The sequence below is a fragment of the Geotrypetes seraphini genome, chromosome 4 (assembly GCF_902459505.1).
Source record: "Geotrypetes seraphini chromosome 4, aGeoSer1.1, whole genome shotgun sequence".
In the NCBI taxonomy this organism is placed as follows: domain Eukaryota; kingdom Metazoa; phylum Chordata; class Amphibia; order Gymnophiona; family Dermophiidae; genus Geotrypetes; species Geotrypetes seraphini.
Window position 1 is genome coordinate 26,942,527 of NC_047087.1, and position 27,812 is coordinate 26,970,338.

The 27,812-nt window shown below is 43.6% G+C and overlaps 1 long non-coding RNA gene across 1 annotated transcript in view; it reads right to left on the bottom strand.

Moving 5' to 3' along the window:
• Nucleotides 1–471: 471 nt before the first annotated feature.
• Nucleotides 472–27,812, bottom strand: part of LOC117359988 — a 361,948-nt gene continuing 334,607 nt past the window's right edge. The window contains exon 3 of the long non-coding RNA XR_004539339.1: nucleotides 472–592. This is a non-coding gene — a long non-coding RNA (uncharacterized LOC117359988). The remainder of the gene's footprint in view (nucleotides 593–27,812) is intronic.

A 27,812-nucleotide genomic window follows, 5' to 3' on the forward strand; every position in this document is an offset into this window, starting at 1 on the left:
GGCACGTCACTCCCCCTACTTTTGGTTTCATAGCGCAACGTGACTGCACACAAAACTTAAGCGCAATTAATTTCAAGCACCCCTTAGCTAATTTTCTGCACTGCTGTTAAGCTACAGGGTTCAGTGCTGTGGGTTTTAGCATGAACTGTTGTGCATTTCCCTCAATACATAATTTGCTTACACAACACCATTCATCATTTTTATTGGTCCTGGGAAGATTGATTCATGACCTCCCAGTGTCTTCTAAAGTGCCTCCGTTTTAGCCACACTCACCTATCTTGGAAATGTTTTACTTTTGCTGTGATTTGTATAGTACTGTGTTTGTAGCTTGAAGGTCTTCATTACTTCTTTGCATAATCCATCTTTTCAATGAAAACAGAACACTTTGCCTCTACTGTTTGACTTCTATCCAGCTGTCATTTGGAGTGCCTAAAAAAAACAAAACTCTTCAATCTCTGGGACTTACTGGAACGTCGTCTGTTTAATTTCTCAGCTGAACGATGACAATCTCTCTGGGCTGGAATTTCTTCTCAGGCTGTGGGTGGCTGAAGACTTCCAGTGAGATAGTCATGGACTTCCCGGTATTTGTTTTCTAAGAAAAAAAATACAAAAGGGGAAATTATAGACATGTTTTAAACACTCCCTACCCCCCTGCCATAAACCGGGATCGCTTAAGTTATATAATTACCAACAATTCAATACAAAGTACATTGGGATTGTGCCAAGAACTTAAGATATGGGATGGCCATTTTTGAAAACAGGATACTGGGCTCAATGGATCTTTGTTCTGATTGGGGTTAGAGGCAAAGCGGGCCCGGCAAATACCAAAAAACTACAAATCACTTTATTCTATCTTATTCACAGTATTTTTGTTAAATATCTCGCGAATACCGGGAAATCGCAAATAAAACTTATTTTTGATATTTGCGATTGTTTAAAAAAAACCCAAGTTATGTATTGTACTGTGAACTTTAGCAGTATATTTCAAGTTCTGTATAGTATTAAAGCATGGTTCATACACTGTAATGTTAAACATAATTCTGTAACATGTACCTATCTCTTATTCAGGGGGTCTCTTCATCCTTGTCATCCTGTACATAAGGGACTTAGTAGATAAAGACAGGTTGTTTACCCTCTCCAAGGTAGAGAGAATGAGAGGGCACTCTCTAAAGTTAAAAGGGGATAGATTCCGTACAAACATAAGGAAGTTCTTCACCCAGAGAGTAGTAGAAAACTGGAACGCTCTGCCAGAAAAACACCCTCCAGGAATTCAAGACAAAGTTAGACAAGTTCCTGCTTAACCAGAAAGTACGCAGGTAGGGCTAGTCTCAGTTAGGGCGCTGGTCTTTGACCAGAGGGCTGCAACGTGTGCAGACTGCTGGGCACGATGGACCCCGGGTCTGACCCAGCAGCCGTAATTCTTATGTTCTTACGCTAAGACTAATGCGCGCAGGACGCCAGCGTGCCAGATTAAAAAGTAACTTTAAAGCGCTTCGTGAGGGTGTGTGTGGGGGAACCCCCCCTTTACTTAGAAGTGTTGCCGCTGCCATTAGGGGGGGGGGGAACTCCCCACTTACAGAGGAAACTGTAATTTTTCACTAAAACACTGGGAAAAATTACACTTTCCTCTCTAATGGGGGGGTTCCTCGCCCCCCAAACCCCATAACGGCAGCGCAAACACTTCTAAGTAAAATCGGGGGGTTCCCATTCCCCCCCACACCTCCCCTTGGAGCACTTTAAAGTTACCTTTTAATCCGGTGTGCTGACGTCCTACGCGCATTTTTGTCTTAGCGTTTTTGTCCTTGTGCGATTGTCCCGCACGCTTTCGTCTATGAACCTGATTTTTGTACAAGGGCTAGTGATGTTTTTTTTTTTCTCCCCAATGCCTGACCTGAGAAGCTGTCTCAAACTTTCAGAACACAACTCTTATAACAGCTTCTCACCAACATAAAATAACCGCGGAACACTAATTTAATCCCATTTCCCAGAAACTATTTCAGAGTAAGGCAGGGAAAATAATATGGATAAAGTGTTTTTTTCATTCTCTCTCACAGAAAACTTTCAAACACTCACACTTAAGCTGGAACCCAAAATTTCCGTGGGCGTCTACTTTTTTTTTTAATCTTTATTTTTCATTGATTTATAATATATCACAAGTAATACACTTGTTTCAGAAATACAGAACATGAATTCTCAAAGAAAAAAAGAACATTATTAAAGTAAAATTACAATTTCTTTCTTAGACCATAATTGAACAGGGTAATCCATTAAATTGTATGGAGAGAATAAGTAGGAAAATTCCACAAAAATTTTTAAATCCAGCTGATCATCTAAATTACAGATCTTCAGAGATCTTTTTAAGGTATATGGTAAGAAGAAAGTGTACTTAATCCCCAGGTAGCGAACCAAACATTTACAGGGATATGCTAAAAGATAAGAAGCCCCCAGTCTTTTTGTTTCATCACGCATAGAAATAAACTTTTTTCTGCAGTACTGTATTATCTTGGATACATCCGGATAGATCCAAATTCTTTTTTTTTAATCTTTATTGATTTTCAAACTTTGACAGTGCAATACAATTAATTGAACATAAAATACTGCATAAAACACACTATTAACTACACAAGTAATACATAAAACAATCATTTTCTCCCTTCCTCCCAACATCACTGACACAAATTCTTCTTTCCACGTCGGAGAGGACATTCTGGGCCAGCCAATCGCTGCCTGGCTGGTACAGAACGTCCTCTCTGATGTCAGAATTGACGTCGGAAAGAAGACTTCGTGTCGGTGATTAGCAGCAGCAGCAGGGAGGTAAGATAGCAGCGGACTGGGGGTAAGGAAGGAGGGAGGCTTTTTTTTTTTGCACGGCAGGTAGGGACAGGAAGCGCTCGCCTGTCCCGTTGTCCCCGAGCACAGCTTTGGGACGCTGTTCCTGAAAACGGGACATTTTGGCATTTTGAAGCTGTGTGTAGGGACAACGGGACAGGGGGGTCTGAAAACGGGACTGTCCAATAGCTTTTTCCTGCTCCTCCAACTCAAAAGTCCTCTTCAGCAACTCCCAATTAGGCCACAGGTTCAAAAATACTCCTTAGTCCATTGGAGAGATCAATCTACCTGCTTTTAAATATCAGCAACAGTGGGAAATCAACTGCTTTTACACCTCAGCAGCAGCGGAACTATCCGCAACTACCAAGAGCACACAGACCCGATCCAACCAAGAGTGTGAGCTCCACCTCCCCCTGCAGTCCACTAGGAAGATCAACTGTTTTTTACACCTAAGCAGCAACAGGACCAGCCACCACTACCGAGAGCCCTTTGCCCTGATCCAGCCAGACAAGTAAGCTCTTCCCCCAGCATTCCGTTGGAAAAATCAATATGCTTGCTTTTAAATATCATCAGAAGTAAGAGATCAACTGCTTTTACACCTAAGCAGCACTAAGACCAGCCGCCACTATCGAGAGCTTTTGTCCCAATCCAGCCAGACGTGTATGCTCTTCACCATACAATTTGTTGGAGAGATCAATCTGCCTGCTTTTAAATATCAGCAGCATTGGGAAAACAACTGCTTTTACACCTAAGCAGCAGCGGGTCCATTCGCAACCACCAAGAACCCACAGACCCGAACCTGCCAGGAATGTGAGATCCGCCCCCCCTACAATCCGATAAGAAGATCAACTGTTTTTACACCTAAGCAGCAATAGGACCAGCCGCCACTACCGGGAACCCTTTGCCACGATCCAGCCAGACATATAAGATCTTCCCCCAGCATTCCATTGGATAGATCAATCTACCTGCTTTTAAATATCAGCAGCAGTGGGAGAACAACTGCTTTTACACCTAAGCAGCATTGGGACCAACCGCAACTACCAAGAGCCCATAGACCAGATCATGACAGGAGTGTGAGCTCCACACCTCCTGCAGTCCGCTAGGAAGATCAACTGCTTTAACACCTAAGTAGCAGCAAGACCAGCTGCCTATAATAGGAGCCCTTGCCCCGATCCAGCCAGGCATGTGAGCTCCTCCCCCTATATCCCGTTTAAGAGATCAATCTACCTGCTTTAAATATCAGCAGCAGTAGAAAAACAACTGCTTTTACATACAAGCAGCAGCGAGACCTACCGCAACCACCAAGAACCCACAGACCCGATCCTGCCAGGAGTGTGAACTCCTCCCCCTGCAGTCCATTGGAGAGATCAATCTGCCTGCTTTTAAATATCAGCAACAGTGGAGATCAACTGCTATTACACCTAAGCAGCAACGAGACCAGCCACAACCACCGAGAGCACACAGACCCGATACTACCAAGAGTGTTAACTATTCCCCCCCTGCAATCCGCTAAGAAGATCGACTGTCGGCTCCGGGCGGCTTTCCCGCAGAGGAGAGAATCCTGCATTCACCGTGGGCCTCATCTGGGGCAGCCTCCTTGAAGCGGCTGGGGCACGGGCAGTGTGTCTGGGAGGGAATGCATGGATGGGAGAACATCTCAGGGGAGGAGACATAGGCATCCTGGGACTGTCGGCCAAGTCTCTTCCCTGAAGAAGCCCTTTCTGGAAACGTCAATCGCTCCTCCTAAACTTACTTGCTCCACTTCATCACTTCATCATGCTTCTATTCTTTTCTCTCCTCTCTTCTACCTTCCAAAGTATTTAGATCAATGCTGTCTTGTTAAAATGTTTATTTTATTTTTATTTTTCCTCTAACTCTACTTTTCACTTCTCTATTACCCTCCAGGTACTTTAGTTAGATTGTGAGCCTTCGGGACAGTAAGGGAATTTTTCAAGTACCTTTCTTATTTCTAATCTTAATGTATATTTTCTGTAAACCGCTTAGAACCTAACGGATGTAGCGGTATATAAGAAATAAATTACAAAATTACATTACATACGCAGCCTGATGATGTCACTGATGCGCAGAGGCCCACCCACCAGAGTTTTCCTGCCGCCACTACTACGGGGCTACAGTGGCCTTCACAGCACTTGCAATCATGGCTTCTCTGCCTCCTGCTGCAGCTTTCTGACATCTCTCCTGCTTCTGGCCACAATCCTCAGCCTGCTGTGGCCCTAACACAACCTGGACCCGCTCCTGCAGGCTTCTGAGCACTGCGACGGTTCGGGACTCTACAGGGCCAGTCAGGTACTTAAAAAAAAATAAATTAACCCAACATTTATATTAAGGATGAAGTGTTGATCTCTTTGGTAACATGAATGAGGGTGGGTCTTAGGGCCAGGATAGACTGGAGCCACACAGCAGCCAAGGTCAGCAAAATACTACTTTATTAAAGGTGCTAGGTATGGGGGTTCTTGTTAGCTTCACAGGCAAGGAGAAAACAACACAAAGTAGTCCTTAAGTGAAAGCAAAAAAGTCCTCCTGTAGTCCTGCTCCTGTAGGCTTCTGGCTGGATCAAACATATACCGTATTTTTTGCTCCATAAGACGCACCTGACCATAAGACGCACCCTAGATTTAGAGGAGAAAAACCCAAGAAAAAAATATTCTGAACCAAATTGTGCCTCTGAACCCAGCCCCCTAGAAAAATAGACAGACAGCAGATAGATTTTGATCACTAAATTGAAATTCTACCTTTGTTGTCTGGTGATTTTTGGTTGCACTAGATAGTTCTTTTTTTCTTTCTTTACTTTTCCTTCTTTCTTACTTCCTCAGGCCCAACAATTGTCTCTTTCTATTCCCTCCTTCCCTTCCTCCTTCCTTCCCGAGTTCTTGCCTCCTCCTCATCACTACCTTCCAGCCTTTGTCCTTCCTCCCTCCCACACTGAAGCCTGCATGCCTTCTTCCCTGCCACACCGATTCCTCTTCCCTGGTCCACCATTCGCCCACTGCTACCGCAACTCCATGAAGCCTTCCTTCCTCCCTGCCACGCCGATTCTTCCTCCCTGGTCCGCCAACAGACACTGCCACCGCTGCAGAACGATCCCTCCAAGCTCCACCACCCCTCCCTCCCCTGGAACCAGACTTTATAGCAGGCACCATAAGGAGCACAAAAACCCCCTGGTAAACTACCAACCTACCAATACCCCACTACCCCAAATAACCAGAGGCTAAACTCCCAGGCCATACATCAGTGCCACTAGAACACCAGCACCAAGCTACACCCCCCCCTCCATGAACACACACACCCCTGAACTTGCCACAGGAACGATCCTCAAGGCCCCACCCCAGGAACTGCAGCACTTCCCACCTCTCAGGTACCCTTTAAACTCAGCAGATCCAAAATAAATAATAATTTTAAATAATAAGTTAAAACAAATCAGCAAATGGCCTTAAACACAACAAAATCTTCTGTAATGTTTTTCCCATGGAAAAAAATCTTAAATTCTCATTACAGATACTCCTAAATAACATCCCTCTTCAAATAGTAACTACAACAAAAATATTGGGAGTAACACTAGATCAGGAACTCTCTTATCATAACCAAATTAGTTCAGTAGTTAAAAATTGTTTTTATAAGCTACGTCTCATCAGATCATTATCAAAAGTTCTAAAACCTGAAGCTCTCAACATTTTAATCCACTCATTAATCATCTCTAGGCTAGATTATTGTAATACTTTATATCATGGCATAACCAATAAAGAAATAAGAAGGCTACAGATACTACAAAATACAGCAATAAAAATTATTACAAATTCAAAAAAATATGACCACGTTACACAACTTTTACAATCTGCACATTGGCTACCAATCACACATAGAATAACTTTTAAAATCATACTGTTAACATTTAAAATTCAACAATCACATGCGCCGATATTTTTGGATTGTCATTTGATACCATATTCTTCATCTAGGGCACTCAGATCAACACAACAACATTTATTAACTATTCCTTCTCTAAAAATAATAGGGACCAGGAGATCCACTATTTTCTCGGTCATAGCACCCCAGCTTTGGAACAATTTACCACTACAGTGTTCTCCCTAGGGCCTTTTAGCCGGGCGGTCCGCCCAGCTAATTTATATGACCACCCAGCTATCTTCCGCTCATGAATTCTGCTGCTGCCCGCTGCTCAACATTAAAAAAAAAACAACAAAAAAAAACGGCTTGGAGGTTTCACGCCTTAGCCCGTAGCAAACTTATGCTCCGGGGCTCTAACGTGTGCGTGCTGGCTTCCCTCTGAAACCGGAAGTTTTGTCCAGGGGGGAAGAGAAGGAAAGCTGGCATGCACACGTTAGAGCCCCGGAGCATGCGTTCACTACGGGCTAAGGCGGCACTAGATTGCAATTTGTATTTGGTGTGTGTATGCGATGGGCGGCTCCCGTTCCCGATCAGGAAGATGGGCCTGGGAAGGTAAAAAATTGCTTTGGGGAAACACAGCGCCGGCATGCTTCCTGCCTTCCCACTGCTGCTGTCATTTTCTATTCTCTATACCTTGGACTAGCAGCAGCACCGCTCTCTCCTTATTGTAATTTGCCTGAGAGCTGCAGTAGTGTTATCGAATCGATTCCCTTCTGCAGCCTTGGGGATTTTGCTAGGCCGCTCCACCTCCAATGATGTAACTTCCTTCTTCCTCGGAGGCTGCTGGAGAAAATTTACTCGCTAAAGCTACAGCAGCAGTCAGGCAAGTTACAATTGAGAGCCTGTTAATCGGGAGGGGGGAGTGGTGCCAATGGACCTGGGAGATAATAGGGAGGGGTACTGATAGAAGGAGAGGAAAAGAGGAGAGGAGGGAGTAGTGCTGCTAGACCTGGGTGGTGAGTGGGTAAGGGAAGGGAGAGGAGCCCTCCTAGTCAGAGAGGAGAGGTGCTGCTGGCCCTGGGGATGGAAAGGAGAGGTGCTGCAGCTAGTCAGTGGGGGAAACGGAAGTAGAGTGGAGGGTGAGATGCTGTTGGAGCTGAGTGGTGGAGGGAAGTGAGAGGGAGAGGTGCTGCTGGATTGGGAACAGAAGAAAGTGCTGCTGGACTTAAAATGGAAGAGGGAAAGCTGCAGCAGGACTGAGGGGAGAGCAGTGGAGGAGGAGAGTGGATAGGGGAAGGGGGAAGAGCAGTGGAGGAGGAGAGTGAGAGGGGATGGGGATGGGGGAAGAGGGAAGAGAAATGCTGCTGCTGCTGCACCCAACTGGGGAGAGAGAGGAAAGGAAGTAGAAGGAAGACCAGGAAGGGAGAGGAGAGGAAAGAGAGATGCCAAAACCATGGGAAGGAGGGAAAGGAAAGGCGATACTAGACCATGGAGGGAGAGATGTCAGGGCATGGGGGGAGGAGGGAGATGCCAGACCAGGGGAAAGGAAGGAGGGAGGGAGAAAAAGGAAGGAGAGGAGATGCCAGATAATGGAGGGGGAGAGGGAGAGGAGAGAGATGCTAGAGCAAGGGGGAGGGAAGGGAAACTAAGGAGACAAATGCCAGACCAGAGGGAAAGGAAGGAGAGGAGGTGCCAGAGCAGAGAGGGAGAGATAGGAGAGGAGAGAGATGCCAGAGCATGGGGGGAGGGAAGGGAAGGAGATAGAGATGCCAGCCCATGGGGTGGAGTGGGCAGGAAGGTAGGAAAGTAGAAGAGAGAGATGCCAGAGCATAGGGGAGGGAGTGGAGACAGAAAAATGGAGAGGGGATGAAGCTGAAATGAATCATGTATAAAGGAGAGAAAGGGCATAGGATATACAGTTTATTGAAGGGACATAAAAAGAGGGAAGATGCCATATGGAAGAGAGAGAGGGCGGACACTAGATGGAAAGGGCAGAGAGAGGGTGGACAGTGGATGTAAGGTGCAGAGAGAGGGTGGACAGTAGATGGAAGGGGTAGAGAGATCAGAGGCTGGGTGGAAGGGGCAAAGATAGAGGGCAGATGTTGCATCAAAGGGAGAGAGGACAAACGCTGTATAGAAAGAAAAGAGCGAAGAGAAGATGATTAAAGCAGAAACTACAAAAGGTAGAAAGAGATATTTTTTGTTCAGGTTCACCACTAGACCATCGGGAATTATAAAAGTATGTGGGGGGAGGGAGGTAAAAGTTTTAATAGTCGGCTGAGACAGGAGGCGGGAGGGATCACTCCTGTCCCATCCCACCGCTGGACCACTGGAGATTTTAACGCTAAGTGGGGAAGGCGGAAGGGAGGTAAAAGTTGTAACACAGTTGGGACAGAAGGCAGGTAGGATCCCTCCTGTCCTAGTCCACTGTTAGACCACCAGATCTTATGGCAGTCCCAATGGAGGCCTGCATAAGGTTGGGGAGGGATGCTTACCAGAATATAAGTCGTGTCAACCATTTTTCGGCCTTTGGGACCAAACATTTCGGGTTATATTCGAGTATATACGGTATTCACAAACACATACAGACCCAATCACCCATACTCAGAAACTCAGAGGGACAGAGATACTGACACATATTTGCAATCACATCCAGACACACACTCATACACACACACTCAAACTGAGAGGGACAGAAATACTGACACATATTTGCACTCACATCCAGATACTCTCACACACAGACAAACACATAATCAGAAACTCAAAGGGACAGAGATACTGATGCATATTTGAACTCTCATCTAGGCACACACACAAACACACACTCAGAAACTCAGAGGGACAGGGATACTGACACATATTTGCACTCACATTCAGACACACACTCATACACACACACTCAAACTGAGAGGGACAGAAATACTGACACATATTTGCACTCACATCCAGATACTCTCACACACACACAAACACACACTCAGAAACTCAGAGGGACAGAGATACTGACACATATTTGCACTCACATCCAGACACACACACAAACACTCAGAAACTCAGAGGGATAGAAATACTGACACATATTTGCACTCACATCCAGACACACACATAAACACTCAGAAACTCAGAGGGACAGAGATAATGACACATATTTGCACTCGCATCCAGATGCTCTCACACACACATATATCCAGACACTCACTTGGAAACTCAGATGGACAGGCTCATTTTCAGGAAATAAATCAAGAAAGAAGCTGAATTACATGAAATCATGAGGATGAGCGAAAGAACTGCCAAGATTAATTTGTAGTTTTGATCAATGTATATAAGAAAAATTCTGAGCCTGGCTGTGTAATTTGGAGCCTGGTACTGGGCGGATTCTGAGAGGGTTTCTAGAATAAGTATAGAAGAAAGGTCTGACTTTCACCATGAAGAAGTCCATGAAGATGAAGAGAGGTGATCTATTATCTGCATCATAAAATGTGACCTTTCCTGACTCATTGTCCAGCCGAATCCCCACTGCCTGTAGGGTCTCACTCAGGGGGATCGGGGTCACACAGGAAGTGAGGGTCACGTGTTTCAGTTCACTCAAAAGCCGCAGAGTAAAGTATCCCTCCTCAGATGACTGTGTGCTTACTCCCTTCCTCTTCACAGAGTCTCTACACACTCCTGTTTTACAGCCAGTCACATGCCCCACCTCCACCTCCCTGTAATGTATCCCCGAGGTGAAGCCCTCACACCCCAGCACACAGAGCTCAGTATCAAATCTCCCGGGGTTGCCTGGCACATTCTGTCTTGTGTCTCCCCATCTGACACTTTTCCGATCCTCAGACAGGATGAGATTGGGATGAGCGGTTTCAGGATCCTGAGTCACATCCACTGCAGAGAGGAGACTACATTAATAAACATGAGCACATACTTCTCATTAGCTTATCACACGCCCACCGTTCAACCCTCATTGGAAGGGGTGAACAGAGTATTTGGAAAATACTAGCTTGCAACATGAACTATGAAGACAAGTAAAATATATATCTACTATAATAAAATGCTAAGCGCGCATGCGCACTCTTACCGTGTGCTTCCCTGATCCCTGATCTGTCGGGCTGTGGCGGTAAGAATACACATGCGCATCTCTTTCTCTCTCTCGCAGCGGGTTTGCCGGCTCCGGAACACTTGCAATTACTTGACAAAGTTCATTTTTTAGCTCAAAGCCACTGCCGCGGCGGCTCCTCTCTCAAACCGCACCAGCGTCGGAGAAGACTTCCGACTCAGGCGGGGATCGAGAGAGGTGACAGTCAAAAAACCACACAGAAGAACAGGAGTCTAAAGAGACAGATTTAAAGTAAAAATAAAGTGGACAAGGAGAGAGAGACAAACAGAAAAAAATACACACACAGAAGGACAAGGGGGCTACAGATACAGATTCAAAGAGATAGACACCAAAACAAAGACAGACAGAAAGACAATGGTCAAAGAGACACAGAAAAAAAAATTACTTCAAACAACTTACTCTGTTAATCTTCCGTTATTACCAAAAAAAGGGTAGGTGAGAGACATCTCCACACACTGAAAATACACACACAGAAGGACAAGGGGGCTACAGATACAGATTCAAAGACACAGACACCAAAACAAAGACAGACAGACAGACAATGGACAAGGAAAATTACTCGAGAGACAGACAAACAGGAAATAAACACACACAAACAGAAGGACAAGGGGGCTACAGATACAGATTCAAAGAGACACACCAAAACAAACACAGATAGAGAGACCAAAAGTAAGAAATACAGACAGCAGCCAAAGAGATAGACAGAAGGTGACAATCAAAAAACCACACAGAACAGGGGTCTAAAGAGACAGATTTAAAGAAAAATAAAACAAACTTTGGACAAGGAGAGAGAGACAAACAGAATAAAAAGACACACACAGAAGGACAGGGGGCTACAGATACAGATTCAAAGAGACAGACACCAAAACAAAGACAGACAGACAATGGTCAAAGAGACACAGAAAAAAAATTACTTCAAACAACTTACTCTGTTAAACTTCCGTTATTACAAAAAAAAAGGTAGGTGAGAGACATCTCCACACACTGAAAATACACACACAGAAGGACAAGGGGGCTACAGATACAGATTCAAAGACACAGACACCAAAACAAAGATAGACAGACAGACAATAGACAAGGAAAATTACTTGAGAGACACACAAACGGAAAAAAAACCATAGTGAATATGGGCGCTAACCTCTCCCATGCTATCTGAGTAGTACTAGGGGAGTCCGGGAGTGGCGTCTGGGCAGGCGCTATTGATCAGTGCTGTGTCTGGATAGTGAACTAGGCACACGGTACTACTATTATTTCTAGAGCGTCACAAAGGAGACAGTCCCTGCTCAAAAGAGCTTACAATCTAAACAAACAGGATGCTAGGGTAGAGGATACAGTTAGGGAATTAATCTGTTGGCTAAGGTGGTGTCAGTGGGTTATGGATTGAAGGCTAGATCAAAAAGGTGGATCTTCAGTCTGGAGGGAAGGGGCTTGGTGGACAAAATTAGGGAATTTATTCCAGGCACAGGGGGCAGCTAGATGAAAGGAATGAAGTCTGGAATTGGCAGTGGGAGGAGAAGGCTACAGCTAAGAGCGGCTTATCTGAGGAACGGAGTTCTTTGGGAGGTATATAAGAAAAGAGAAGAGAGGAGAGATATTGAGGGGCAGCAGAGTAAACACACTTGTAGGTCAGCAATAGGATCTTGAACTGTACGCGACGGTGATGGCTAGGGAACCAGTGAAGTGATTTAAGGAGAGGGGTAAGGTGAGTGTAGTCAGGTTGGCAGAAGATAAGTCATGTAGCTGAGTTCTGCACAGATTGCAGGGGGGAGAGACGGTTCAGTGGGAGACCTGTTAGAAGTAAATTGCAGTAGTCTAAGTGTGAGGTTAAGAGAGTGTGGACAAGGGTCCAGGTAGTGTGCTCAGAGAGGAAGGGGCAAATTTTGGTGATGCTATAGAGATAGAAGTAATGTAATGTAATTTATTTCTTATATACCGCTACATCCGTTAGGTTCTAAGCGGTTTACAGAAAATATACATTAAGATTAGAAATAAGAAAGGTACTTGAAAAATTCCCTTACTGTCCCGAAGGCTCACAATCTAACTAAAGTACCTGGAGGGTAATAGAGAAGTGAAAAGTAGAGTTAGAGGAAAAATAAAAATAAAATAAACATTTTAACAAGACAGCATTGATCTAAATACTTTGGAAGGTAGAAGAGAGGAGAGAAAGGAATAGAAGCAGAAGGGGGAGCCGTTGAACAGTAGAATTCTGCAGCATCCACTATCTCCTCCTCTCCCTATTGGCTAAGGCTCTTAACATTTGCATATCTTCTTCCCATTGGCTAAGGCTCTTTGCCTGCATTGTGATGTCATAGAGCTTTATGGTTATAGAAACCTAGAAACATGATGGCAGATGAAGGCCAAATGGTCCATGTAATGTAATGTAATGTAATTTATTTCTTATATACCGCTACATCCGTTAGGTTCTAAGCGGTTTACAGAAAATATACATTAAGATTAGAAATAAGAAAGGTACTTGAAAAATTCCCTTACTGTCCCGAAGGCTCACAATCTAACTAAAGTACCTGGAGGGTAATAGAGAAGTGAAAAGTAGAGTTAGAGGAAAAATAAAAATAAAATAAACATTTTAACAAGACAGCATTGATCTAAATACTTTGGAAGTGACAAGCTTTAACAGTCTGTTGGATGAGCGTAGAAAATGAGAGGTCGGAGTCGAAGACGACTTCAAGGTTACGAGCAGAGAAACAGGAACAATAGCAGTATTATTTACAGAGAACGGAGGGAGGAGTGGAGGGTTTAGAAAGAAAGAGGAGCAGATCAGTCTTGGATATGTTTAGTTTCAGACGGCAGCAGGACATCCAGGCAAGCAACGTCAGCCAAATAGACCGAGCCTTTCTCTTGGACTTTAGTTGAAATTTGGGGTGTAGAGAGGTAGATCTGAGTGTCATCACCATATAGGTGATACTGGAAGTCATGGGAGGAGATCAGAGCTTTTACAATCACCACTTCAGTTACTTCCGGGATGGCTTCCAGTCTTTTAAAAGTTTTCTGAACCTGTAATAGTGGTCACAAGATCCTAGCATAAGTGGTAGTTGGTTCCAACATTTTGCTAGTTGATGTTGGATGGATAAGGTAATTTGCCTGGTACACTTTATATTATTGCATGCTGGGAATTTTAAATGGAAAGGATTTCTGGTGGAACATCTGTTGGAGGCCCCCTGGGGTAGGATGGCCACCTCTGTTAGGTAGTTGGATGACTGCCCAGGTCACCAGTGTACAACTCCTTATTATCTTGAGTTAATGCCGCAGAGATCTGACCTGGGACCGGTGCTAGTTAACATATTTATAAATGATCTGGAAACTGGAACAAGCGAGGTGATTAGATTTGCAGATGACACAAAACTATTCAAAGTTGTCAAAACACATGCAGACTGAAAAAATGCAAGAAGACCTTAGGACAGGGGTGAGGAACGAGGGCATTTTTCCCTGTCTGTCCGGGCGGGCTCACAATCAAATGGATTGCGGCCCTCGTTCCTCACCCTTGCCATAGGAAACTGGAAGATTGGAAGATGGGGCATCCAAATAGCAGTTGAAATTTAATGCAAAGTGATGCTCATTGGAAAGTTACCTTTTGCTCGGATCCACCTTAGGAATCAGCATCCAAGAAAAAGCTGAAGGAGTCATCATAGACACTTCATTGACATCTTCTACCCAGAGCAAACAGGATGCTAGGAATTATTGATTTAAAAAAAGCCTAACTCATGTTATAAATGGCAAAAACTTGGTATGTGGGATCTACGGGTTGTTATAGATCCATGTACAAAACGGTGGAAAACTTGTGCTGAACTACTAAATTATCCATTACAGGATTCTCAGTTTTATATGTGGCTTCAATTAAGAACCGCAATTCGCAAAAGTGATATTTCTTACTCGACTTTACACATCATGCCTGATCTATGCGCCCTATGCAATAAGTTGCCTCCCAACTCTACAAAAATCCAAATCCTTCTAACTTACCCCACCCCCCCTTTTATGAAGCCATGTTAGGCTTTTTTATCACTGGCCAAGGTGGTATCAGCTCCTATGAGCGTCGGAGCTACAGCTGATGATACAAAAGCCTAATGCAGGGCTGGCACAGGCAGCGATTCACATGCTACATGTAAGTGGCTGACCCAGAAATCTTCTCTCCATCAGAGTTGACGTTGGAGGGAAGGCTTGTGGGCCAGCCACCTGCGGCATGTGAATTGCTGCCTGAGCCGTCCCTGCAAGGAGTGCCACTGAAGACAGGAGCGAGTGCGGCTCAAACAAGAACTGGGTCGGCTTTGGGGGGGATAGACGAACGGGCAGAGAGGGGGGATCCCTGGCAGTGGCAGGGGGCGGGCATGAAGGCGGGATCCCCAGTGGCTGCGGGTTCAACGGATGGGCGGCTACTTATGTGCAGCTACTTACGTGAAGGGAGAGGGAGGGGGCACAAATTCGACACAGATGGATGGGAGGGGGCATGAACATGCAACACAGAAAGGAAGGATGAAGGGGCACTAACTTGGGACATAGGAGGGAGGGAATAAAAAGGGAGAATTGTTGGGCATGACTGTGTGAGTGAGAGGGAAAGATGGTGGCACATGGGGAAAGGAAGAAAGAGGAAAATTGGTCATAGAGAGGAGAGAGATATGCATGGGGAGAGAAGGATGAGAGGGAGAAATTTTTGATATGGTGGTGGAGAGGGAACAGAGGGACAGATTGAAGGGGATTGCAAAGGGAAGGAATGCTGGATATAGTGATGGAGGGAGAGATGTGGCATGGTGTTGGAGAGGGGTGATAGAAGGAGAAATGGGCATGGGGCTGGTGGGCAGGGGTGAAAAATGCTGCACATGATCCAGGAGAAGAGAGAGGGAGAAATGTTGGATGTGGCAGTAGAAGGGATGGGAGAGATACCTGAATCTCTCAAGACAGATGAACAGTGAGAGAGAGAGAGAGAGAGGAAGACATATTGCCAGTAGGTGTGGAGGAGAGAGGAAGAAGAGTTGGAGGGACAGAGAGAGAAAGTGATGTTGGTTGGGGAAGAGAATGGGATTCAGAGGAGAGGAAACGTGCAGGAGGCAGAAAGAAATATTGGAAATGCAATCAGAGACTCATAAAATCACCGGACAACAAAAGTAGGAAAAATAATTTTATTTTCAACTTAGTGATCAAATATGTCAGTTTTGTGAATTTATATCTGTTGTCTATATTTCGCTCTATATTTGTCTATTTTTCAATAGTTGTGACTGATTGCATATTTTAAAGTCATCTGTCTTGATCTCTTTGAAAAAAAACCCTCAAATATAAATGATAATTAACATTTTCTGTGTGTACAGTGTGCTTTGTGTTTTTTTAAAATTTGTGGTTACCATTATGATTATATTGTGTATATATGGAAAATGGATGGCAGAAACTGCATTGCAATTAGGACTATTATTATGGGAGTGGGGTCAGGGGCGGAGCTTGGGTGGGGGTACTCGGTTGGTATTTGTTAGGTCTAGGGGTAACTTGGCTTCAAGAAGTTGAGAAACACTGTTCTAGAAGTAGGAAGAACAGTTCCAGCAGTTGGTAATGGAACCCACGCGGGATGGGGGTCAGAGTGGACTTACCCCCTCATTTACTAAGCTGCGGTAGCATTTTTAGCACGAGCAAACCCCCGCGCTTTGTGGGTAAACTAACGCCAGCTCAATGCTGGCATTAGCATCTAGCGCACGCTAAAACCACTATCGCAGCTTAGTAAAAGGCGCCCTTAGTGCTTATAAACGGGGATAGTGTTTCTGATATTACAGTGGGTGATCATTTGGCATCCAGTGATCACTGCAGGGTACGGTTTAATATTAAGAACATAAGAACATAAGCAATGCCTCTGCCGGGTCAGACCTGAGGTCCATCGTGCCCAGCAGTCCGCTCACGCATCGACCCAACAGGTCCAGGACCTGTGCAGTAATCCTCTATCTATACCCTCTATCCCCTTTTCCAGCAGGAAATTGTCCAATCCTTTCTTGAAACCCAGTACCGCACTCTGCCCTATTACGTCCTCTGGAAGCGCATTCCAGGTATCCACCACATGTTGGGCAAATAGAACTTCCTGGCATTTGTATTGAATCTGTCCCCTTTCAACTTTTCCGAATGCCCTCTTGTTCTTTTATTATGATGAGTATAAAGAAGGCTCATTCAAAAGGAAATGGAAATGGGGTGTAAAAAATGTGAGAATTCAAAGTTTTGCCTTCCCGGGGTTGCTCTGGTGTTTTCGAGCTGTTTCCAATGTTTTGGGCAATTTTCTGGGCTTCGTGGCAGCTGTTGCGATTTTTAGGTCTGCTCCAGTGGGTCCTGGAGGCAAAGCCGCAGTGCGTCAGTGCCCAGTTGCAAGTGAAAGCCAATGGGGAGGAACAAGCAGGAAAGACCGGGGATGTGGCGATTGAGCATGTGCAAGAGTTCGCACATGCTCAGTATGCAAGCTAACCTCCTGAAGGCCGCAAATAAAGCCTGAGCCTCGATTTATGAGATATCCAGCCCAGACTTCCAGAGGAAACATATTTTTGTTGATGAACGTTTTGGGACATTGGAGGTCCATTTAAACAGTTCCAATGCTTGGGGTCACCTAAAGAGCCTTCTTAAACTAGATTAAGATGGTTTTTAAACCATTTATGTAACTGGATAATTTTAAAATTGTAGTTTTGTGAGGAAAACACCTGGTGTCCATGTAAACATGCGATTTTGAAATTTAAAAGCATAAGACCATCGTGAGAGATGTGCTTGACCATATTACCAAGTGGGAAGTATTTTCTTCAAAAATTGACCAAATTATTCCCAAAACTATTGCCCTCCATTATAGTCTATGGGGAAAAATGGAGCCTGGAACGTTGTAAAGGAAGGTTCCATCAACTGTAACTTTTGTATCACCTTCTCTGATTGGTTACAATGTGTCAGCCGTTAGAACTTGAACTGGGGTTACCTGGGTTACGGCTGGGGTTGCAGTTGGACAGAGCTGCTGGACTCCAGAGAGTGTGGATGTGGCTGGAAGAGCTCCTGCTTGAAAAAGGCTTATTTGAGCAGAGTGGATGACTGGGAGTGCATGCAAGACACATTCTCTGATGGTTTTAACAGGAGGGAAGGAAATCAGAGAGAAATTGAAAGGGTTTCTAGATTATTGTAGGCAGTTGATGGTGAATTGGTTTTAGAACCAGTGAATGCATGTGGAGAAGTCTCAATACAGCTCAGAACAGCCAAAGACATAGAATAGCAAGGGAATAAAAGTGAAGTTAAGATTAGAACTTATAGAAAGTAAAAATAATTTTAATTTGATTTTCTATATTAAGATTATATACAGTGAGTTTTTTTAATGCCTGTGAGGAACACCAGTTTACATACATGCACATAAAGACAGGTAGACAGTTTCTTTCTTTTTTTTTATATTTTATTTATGTAAAGCTAATAACAGGTGCCGAAAAGAAGTCTGGAAGCCAGAAACCGTGAGCTCCAACGAACAAGAATAAAGCTGCTAGAACAGATAAGTTGCTTCAACTGAATAAAATACAATTGAGACAAACCAAACCCCTCTAGAAATGCAACACGAGTTACAGATGCAACCCAAGGAACATTCAAACACTCGTCTGGAATCAAAAAACTAGTCCCTGGAAGATATAGAAATTGGAAAAAGAGGGTAGTCATTGAAATCATTTTGGGAATGTGCAATGCTGAAAGTAATTTATTGATTTTAATGTTTGTGAAATCACATTTTTAATTATATTTTAACCAATTTTTTTATTAAAACCCATTTTAAATAAAAGTGATTATTTATTAATCTTAACCTTTGCAAACCTTATTTAATACTACATCTTTAAAAACATCAACATCAGGAGTGTTGGTTGATTGGAGCAGTTATCTTTTATAAGGTCACTGTTTAAATCAACCTTCCCCTTTTCTGAATACGTGTTAGGGGAAATCTTTAATTATACAACAGCCAGTTTAGGGGTATCCACATTGAAAGTGGCGTCACAGGACAGGCTCGAATTTGGAATCTTATAGATTGTGATAAAAGTGCTGTCACAATATAAGATTCAAATTTGTGATTCTATTAGAAAATTATAATTTGGTGGTGAACTTGTCATAGTATTGAAAAGTAACAAAAAATCTTCCCAGATCCTGAGGCCGCAGTTGCTGTGCAATAAAGTTTTTTAAATAGTGTTGTGTGTTATAGTCAATTTCTTTCCAAAAATGTCCAGAGAAGAAAGAAAGGAAACTTCTGAGTTGACAAAGAGTTCTAGAGAAATTAAAAGAATCTTCACAGAATAAATATCCAGCTTTATATGTCCCTAAGGAGAAAAGAATTCAGGAATTTGCAGGTCATCCTGTAAGACCAGGAGAATTAACAGAAGAGGAATGGATGAAAAATACAAAGTTTGCTTTAAAGATACTCCGAGTACCTCCTGAGGATTATTGGGAAGTGGTACGTGATCATTGAAAAGGATCAGCAGCAGAAATTATACAAATGCTAGAAAATGACATAGAACAAGATGTGGAAGAATTGTTTAATAAATTATTAAAAGAATTTGGAGATAGAGTTCCTTTGAATATCTGCAGAAAACAATTCTACTCAAGGAAACAATTACCAGGCAAAACTGTTAGGTCCTTTGGTTATGACTTGAATGAAAAGATGAGTCCTATCTTGGCCAAGAAGGCAACAGCCATATCCAAAGTAGAGGATGTCTTGAAGCAGCAACTGGTAACAGGACTGGCAAATGAGAGTTTCCATTGGGAAGTAAAACGAAAAGACAAAGATTGTCCTGGACCGAATTTTCAACAATTGATGACCTTGGCTATAGAATGGTCCGAGGAGGATGAGAAAGTAGCCTATGAAAGGGAAAAAGAATCAGCAATTAAAATTCTTCATCGATGTGGAGAGGGTGTTTTAAGGATGATTATGGGTGAGGTGGTCTCTAGGACTATAAGCCAGGTAGACTCTACAGCACAGGCTTATCAGCAGATGAACCAGGTGGTGGAGAGATTTGGAACGAAAATGCTTCAGAAACAATGGGAGATGATTCAGTATTTGTCTCTTCCCTTACCCCCTATTCGTCTAACCTTATCACCTTTACATCATACTGAATAAAGAAGCTATACCTAAAGGAATTCTTTCCATCTATCCTCTGAGAAAACTCCACAATTGTGAGTATTTATGTTATATTTACTCAATGAAGTATATCTCAGAAAAACAGGAAAAGTATCTGCATTTGAATCTGCCTAGAGAAATTTAACTCCGCTTAAAATATGACACGTCATCTGGGATTGCATTGTATTAAAGTGGCAAAGTGAAAACGGTGTGGTTAATATTCAAAGAGCTAGTGAAAACGGTGTTAATATTCAAAGAACCAGTAAAAACATTGTATGCATGATATAATATCAGATGGAAAAAAAAAGCTGTTTCAGCACTGCTCTCCTGTGTAAACTAAAGTGAAAGGGGAAGAACCTTTACAAGCTCACAGACCCCCTGTTGTCTTGCATACCTGCCTGATCTTCTGATCCCCTCCAACTGAAAGGCTAATTTCTCACACTTTAAAGATAAGCAATGGCCACAGGGACAGAAGAACCCCAAAGTATGCAGAATGAATTAGCAAAAGGGGATGAGATAGAGAAGACACCAGATAAAACAGACCTTGAGTCTGGGGAAGCAGGCGCAAAGATACAGACATTAGAGGGCGCTCACCCAGCACAAACCACACACCTGGAGCCTAAAGATGGTACAAAGGCAAAAAGACTTCGCAAGCTCACCCCAAAGACTTTAGAGTTGTACCAAGGTGAGCAAGAAAAACACCTGTGCAGATTAACAAGGCAGTGGGCAGAGGTGGAAAAAGTTAAACGCCACATGACAGAAACAGAGCCAGTCAAGGAAGCACACATACTTAAACTGCAATACAGTTTCAAGAAGTATCAGCAGAAGGCACAAGAGTACGTTCAGTTCTTAATCAAGACCAATACCTCAGAAAATCTTGCAGAAAAAGAATAATGAGAGAGAATTGGTTAGGAACGTGAAGTTACAGTGCAAGAAGCCACAGAACAGGCAAGAGAAAAAACTGTAAACCCAGAAGACAGCAGATCGGAATGTTCTCGCACCTCCAAATGCACCTACAGATCGCATAGAAGCAGCCAATCAAGTCAAACAGCCATCAGTGAAGCGGCAGTTCTGGCTAGGGCTAGATTAAATGCCGCCAAGGCCCAAATGCAGTTCAACCAGCAAGAAGCTAACCTACAGAAGGAAAACTTACGGTAGAAGCTGAGGCCACTGCGTGCAGAGCGGCAGAAGAAGCGGAGGCCGCTGCACGCAGAGTGGCAGAAGAAGCGGAGGTCACTGCGCGCAGAGCGGCAGAAGAAGTGGAGGCCATCTTACGAAGGAAGAAGGAGGAACATGAAAAGGCAGAGATAGATATTGCCTTGAAATGGATCCAGCAGGAAAAAGAACTTTACAACATTCATGCAAAACATGTTGGATAACGATCATGCAGAACCAGCTCCACCACCACTGGCAGATGATGAAGAATGCTAGTACCTACCGACCTTTGGCGTGTATTACCCACAAAAGCCAGGCCAGATTAGGATTGTTTTTGACTCCAGTGCCCAATTCTAAGGAGTCTCCCTCAATAAGGTGCTGCTTCTGGACCTGACATGATCAGCAACTTACTAGGAGTCCTGATTTGCTTCAGGAAAGATCCTATTGCCATAACAGCAGACATCCAACAAATGTTCTGCTTCCTGGTGCTTCCTGGTGCTTCCTATGGTATCGTTACCACAACCCCAATCAAGAGATTGTGGAATACAGAATGAAAGTTCACATCTTTGGCAACAGTGACCACATACAAGCTTAGAAGGACAGCCCAAGAAGCAGAAAAAGAATATGACACAGATGTCAAGCAGTTCATTGAAAAGGACTTTTATGTAGATGACAGACTAAAATATCTGCCTATAGCTGAAATAGCAATTGATCTACTAAAAAGAGCCCAAGAGATGCTAGCAGAGGCCAACCTCAGATTTCACTAGATTGCATCTAATAGCCCAGAAGTGATGGCAGCAATTCCTACAGAAGATCACGCCAAACATTTAAAGGACCTAGATATCAGAACAGACGCCACTACAGAGAAGTCTCGGTCTGCACTGGGACCTAAAGAAAGACATCTTCACATTTCGAGTGTCTACCCGAGAGAGACCATATACACGCAGAGGTGTCTTATCCACTGTCAACAGCCTATATGACCCGCTGGGGTTCATGGCCCCAGTAACCATCCAAGGGAGATCCCTATTAAGGAAGCTCTTCCAGAATCCCAATGAGTGAGATGTTCCACTGCCACAAGAGATGCAACATGAATGGGAGAAATGGAAAAACTCTCTAAAGATTCTTGAACAATTGCACATCCCACGCATTTATGTTCCCGCAATGCTCAGTACTACCTACCATAGAGAAATCTACATCTTCTCAGACGCTTCTGAATAGGCCATTGCTGCAGTGGCCTACCTGAAAACTACAGATGCAGATGGTGTATCCCAAGTGGGATTCATCTTTGGTAAAGCCAAGTTAGCTCCTCAACCAAATCACACCAATCATGCCATGCCTGGAGCTGTATGGCGCAGTGCTAGCGGTCGAAGTAGCCAAAATAATACTTAAAGAATTGGACTCAAGTGAACGCAGACAAATTCTACACTGACAGTAAAGTCGTCCTTAGATATATCCACAACAAGAGTTGAGCTTATAAGGAAGTCAACCCAATCAAAGCAGTGACACTACATGCCAACTGATCAGAATCCAGCAGATTGCGCCACCAGAATGGTAGTGTCAAAGATGATGGAAACAACCTGGCTGACAGGACCAGAATTCCTCCAAAAATCTGGTCATATGCCTCCTCCAAAGAGAGTGCCTTTGAGCTTATGGACCCTGACTGTGCCAATGAAATCTGTCCAGAATTGACTGTCCTTGCTATAGGAGTAGTAATGGACAACACCGTGGGAGCTCATCGCTTCTCTCGCTTCTCAAGCCATAGCGCACCTGATCCACATCGCAAGTTCATTTTGATGACCAGCCAACGAAAGTCCTGATGCCTGTCACCATTGGCACATCTGCAGAAGACCCCCGTCAGTGAACGAGATGATTCGAGCAGAAAGTACCATCCTGCAGTATGTGCAATGAGAAACGTATGCCAGGGAGTTGGACTGTATCAAAAAGGGCATGAACCTCCCAAAGGAAAGCCCGGTTGTGCAGCTGAATCCCTACATTGATCAAGAAGGCCTCTTGAGAGTCAGAGGTCATCTCACCCGAGTAACAGCATGAGGGTGAGAAGCATCCACTTATCATTCCAGGGCGACACCACATTGCAACCTTACTCATGCGACACTATCACGAGCAAGTGAAACACCAAGGCAGACATTTCACAGAAGGTGCAGTGAGAGAAGCAGGATTGTTGGTTGTGGGAGCAAAATGCAACATTGCTGCTGTACTGCACTATTGTGTAAAGTGTCGCAGACTAAGGGATAAACTCCAAGAACAAAAAATGGCAGATTTACCTGCAGACCGACTCAGCACCGAATCACCATTCATGTACGTGGGTCTAGATGTTTTTGGCCTATGGACAATAACAACAAGACGTACGAGAGGTGGAAGGCCCAGCCACAAACTTTGGGCTGTACTTTTCACTTGCATGAGTATCCGAGCAGTTCATATTGAAGTGATTGAATCAATGGACACTTCAAGCTTCATTAATGCCTTACGAAGATTCCTGTCTATCAGAGGCCCTTTCAAGCAAATTTGTTCTGATTGTGGAACCAACTTTATAGGAGCCTGCAGAGAACTAGACATTTCATCTGTCAAGTTCTCCAATCTGCAATTCAAAAAAGCGTGGGATGAACACAGAGGATCTAGAATCAGAAAATAACAGTAAATATTGAAGAACTAAGGCCAGTACTGGGAAGACTTGCATGGTCTGTGTCTATATATGGCTTTTTAGTTGAAGATGTGCTGGGGAGGGTTTCAATGGCTGGGAGGGTGTAGATGGGCTGGAGTGAGCATTGATGGAGACCTCAGTAGTTTGAACCCAAGCACAGCACTGGGTAGAGCTTTACATTCTTGCCCAGAAAATCTAAGAAGAAAAAAAAATTTAATTAAATTAGGTTGGGCAGACTGGATGGACCTTACGAGTCTTTATCTGCCATCATCTACTATGTTACTTAATCAAAGACATTCAGTGTAGGAGATCAACTCTAATCAAAGTAACTATCCAACAGAGAAAAAAACAGGAGAAGCTCAAAAAACTTTGCAGTAAATTGAAGAAAAATGTGGGACAAGTTGCAATAAATGAAAATGAAATTATGAAAAAGAAAATAGAATTACAGCAAGGGGACTTGCTCATATAATATTGGAGGCAAGAGAGAGGCATTTTAAAAGGGCAAATCGGCTGTTTACAAAACAGTTTTTAAGCCTAAACCTCCCGAGAAAGCTTCCTGCATCCTTTATGCACTGTTCATTCCCTCAGATGGGTAAGATGTAGCATATTGGGTTTCCCTGCCCAAATGACTATACAACCTAAGACAGAGGTGTGAACTCATAAAGGGAAAGCTTCCTGCATCCCTTATGCACTGTTCATTTGCTCAAAGATGAGTAAGATGTATCATATTGGGTTTCCCAACCCAAATGACTATACAACCTAAGACAGAGGTCTGAACTCATAATGGGAAAGCTTCCTACATCCCTTATGCACTGTTCATTCGCTCAAAGATGAGTAAGATGTATCATATTGGGTTTCCCAACCCAAATGACTATACAACCTAAGACAGAGGTCTGAACTCATAATGGGAAAACTTCCTACATCCCTTATGCACTGTTCGTTCGCTCAAAGATGGGTAAGATGTAGCAGATTGGGTTTCACTGCCCAAATGACTATACAACCTAAGACAGAGGAGTGAACTCATAATGGGAAAGCTTCCTGCATCCCTTATGCACTGTTCATTTGCTCAAAGATGGGTAAGATGTTTCATATTGGGTTTCCCAACCCAAATGACTATACAACCTAAGACAGAGATCTGAATTCATAATGGGAAATCTTCCTACATCCCTTATGCACTGTTCATTCGCTCAAAGACGGGTAAGATGTAGCATATTGGGTTTCCCTGCCCAAATGACAATACAACCTAAGACAGAGGTCTGAACTCATAATGAGAAAATGTCCTGCATTCCTTATGCACTGTTCATTCGCTCAAAGACGAGTAAGATGTAGCATATTGGGTTTCCCCGCCCAAATGACTATACAACCTAAGACAGAGGTCTAAACTCATAATGAGAAAGCTTCCTGCATCCCTTATGCACTGTTCAATCGCTCAAAGACGGGTAAGATGTAGCATATTGGGTTTCCCCGCCCAAATGACTATACAACCTAAGACAGAGGTCTGAAGTCATAAAGGGAAAGCTTCCTGCATCCCTTATGCACTGTTCATTCGCTCAAAGACGGGTAAGATGTAGCATATTGGGTTTCCCCGCCCAAATGACTATATATCCTAAGACAGAGGTCTGAATTCATAATGGGAAAATGTCCTCCATTCCTTATGCACTGTTATTTCCCTCAGATGGGTAAGATGTAGCATATTGGGTTTCCCTGCCCAAATGACTATACAATCTAAGACAGAGGTGTGAACTCATAAAGGGAAAATGTCCTGCATTCCTTATGCACTGTTCATTCCCTCAGATGGGTAAGATGTAGCATATTGGGTTTCCCTGCCCAAATGACTATACAACCTAAGACAGAGGTGTGAACTCATAAAGGGAAAGCTTCCTGCATCCCTTATGCACTGTTCATTTGCTCAAAGATGAGTAAGATATATCATATTGGGTTTCCCAACCCAAATGACTATACAACCTAAGACAGAGGTCTGAACTCATAATGAGAAATCTTCACGCTTCCCTTATGCACTGTTCATTCGCTCAAAGACGGGTAAGATGTAGCATATTGGGTTTCCCTGCCCAAATGAATATACAACCTAAGACAGAGGTCTGAACTCATAATGAGAAAGCTTCCTGCATCCCTTATGCACTGTTCATTTGCTCAAAGACGGGTAAGATGTAGCATATTGGGTTTCCCCTCCCAAATGACTATACAACCTAAGACAGAGGTCTGAATTCATAATGGGAAATCTTCCTACATCCCTTATGCACTGTTCATTCGCTCAAAGACGGGTAAGATGTAGCATATTGGGTTTCCCCACCCAAATGACTATACAACCTAAGACAGAGGTCTGAACTCATAATGAGAAAATGTCCTGCATCCCTTATGCACTGTTCATTCGCTCAAAGACGGGTAAGATGTAGCATATTGGGTTTTCCCGCCCAAATGACTATACAACCTAAGACAGAAGTCTGAAGTCATAATGGGAAAGCTTCCTGCATCCCTTATGCACTGTTCAATCGCTCAAAGACGAGTAAGATGTAGCATATTGGGTTTCCCAACCCAAATGACTATACAACCTAAGACAGAGGTCTGAAGTCATAATGGGAAAGCTTCCTGCATCCCTTATGCACTGTTCATTCGCTCAAAGACGGGTAAGATGTAGCATATTGGGTTTCCCCGCCCAAATGACTATACAACCTAAGACAGAGGTCTGAACTCATAATGAGAAAGCTTCCTGCATCCCTTATGCACTGTTCATTCGCTCAAAGACGGGTAAGATGTAGCATATTGGGTTTTCCCGCCCAAATGACTATACAACCTAAGACAGAGGTCTGAAGTCATAATGGGAAAGCTTCCTGCATCCCTTATGCACTGTTCAATCGCTCAAAGACGAGTAAGATGTAGCATATTGGGTTTCCCCGCCCAAATGACTATACAACCTAAGACAGAGGTCTGAACTCATAATGAGAAAGCTTCCTGCATCCCTTATGCACTGTTCATTCGCTCAAAGACGGGTAAGATGTAGCATATTGGGTTTCCCCGCCCAAATGACTATACAACCTAAGACAGAGGATTGAATTCATAATGGGAAAATGTCCTGCATTCCTTATGCACTGTTCATTCCCTCAGATGGGTAAGATGTAGCATATTGGGTTTCCCTGCCCAAATGACTATACAACCTAAGACAGAGGTCTGAAGTCATAATGGGAAAGCTTCCTGCATCCCTTATGCACTGTTCAATCGCTCAAAGACGAGTAAGATGTAGCATATTGGGTTTCCCCGCCCAAATGACTATACAACCTAAGACAGAGGTCTGAACTCATAATAAGAAAGCTTCCTGCATCCCTTATGTACTGTTCATTCGCTCAAAGACGGGTAAGATGTAGCATATTGGGTTTCCCAACCCAAATGACTATACAACCTAAGACAGAGGTCTGAAGTCATAATGGGAAAGCTTCCTGCATCCCTTATGCACTGTTCATTCGCTCAAAGACGGGTAAGATGTAGCATATTGGGTTTCCCCGCCCAAATGACTATACAACCTAAGACAGAGGTCTGAACTCATAATGAGAAAGCTTCCTGCATCCCTTATGCACTGTTCATTCGCTCAAAGACGGGTAAGATGTAGCATATTGGGTTTTCCCGCCCAAATGACTATACAACCTAAGACAGAGGTCTGAAGTCATAATGGGAAAGCTTCCTGCATCCCTTATGCACTGTTCAATCGCTCAAAGACGAGTAAGATGTAGCATATTGGGTTTCCCCGCCCAAATGACTATACAACCTAAGACAGAGGTCTGAACTCATAATGAGAAAGCTTCCTGCATCCCTTATGCACTGTTCATTCGCTCAAAGACGGGTAAGATGTAGCATATTGGGTTTCCCCGCCCAAATGACTATACAACCTAAGACAGAGGATTGAATTCATAATGGGAAAATGTCCTGCATTCCTTATGCACTGTTCATTCCCTCAGATGGGTAAGATGTAGCATATTGGGTTTCCCTGCCCAAATGACTATACAACCTAAGACAGAGGTGTGAACTCATAAAGGGAAAGCTTCCTGCATCCCTTATGCACTGTTCATTCGCTCAAAGACGGGTAAGATGTA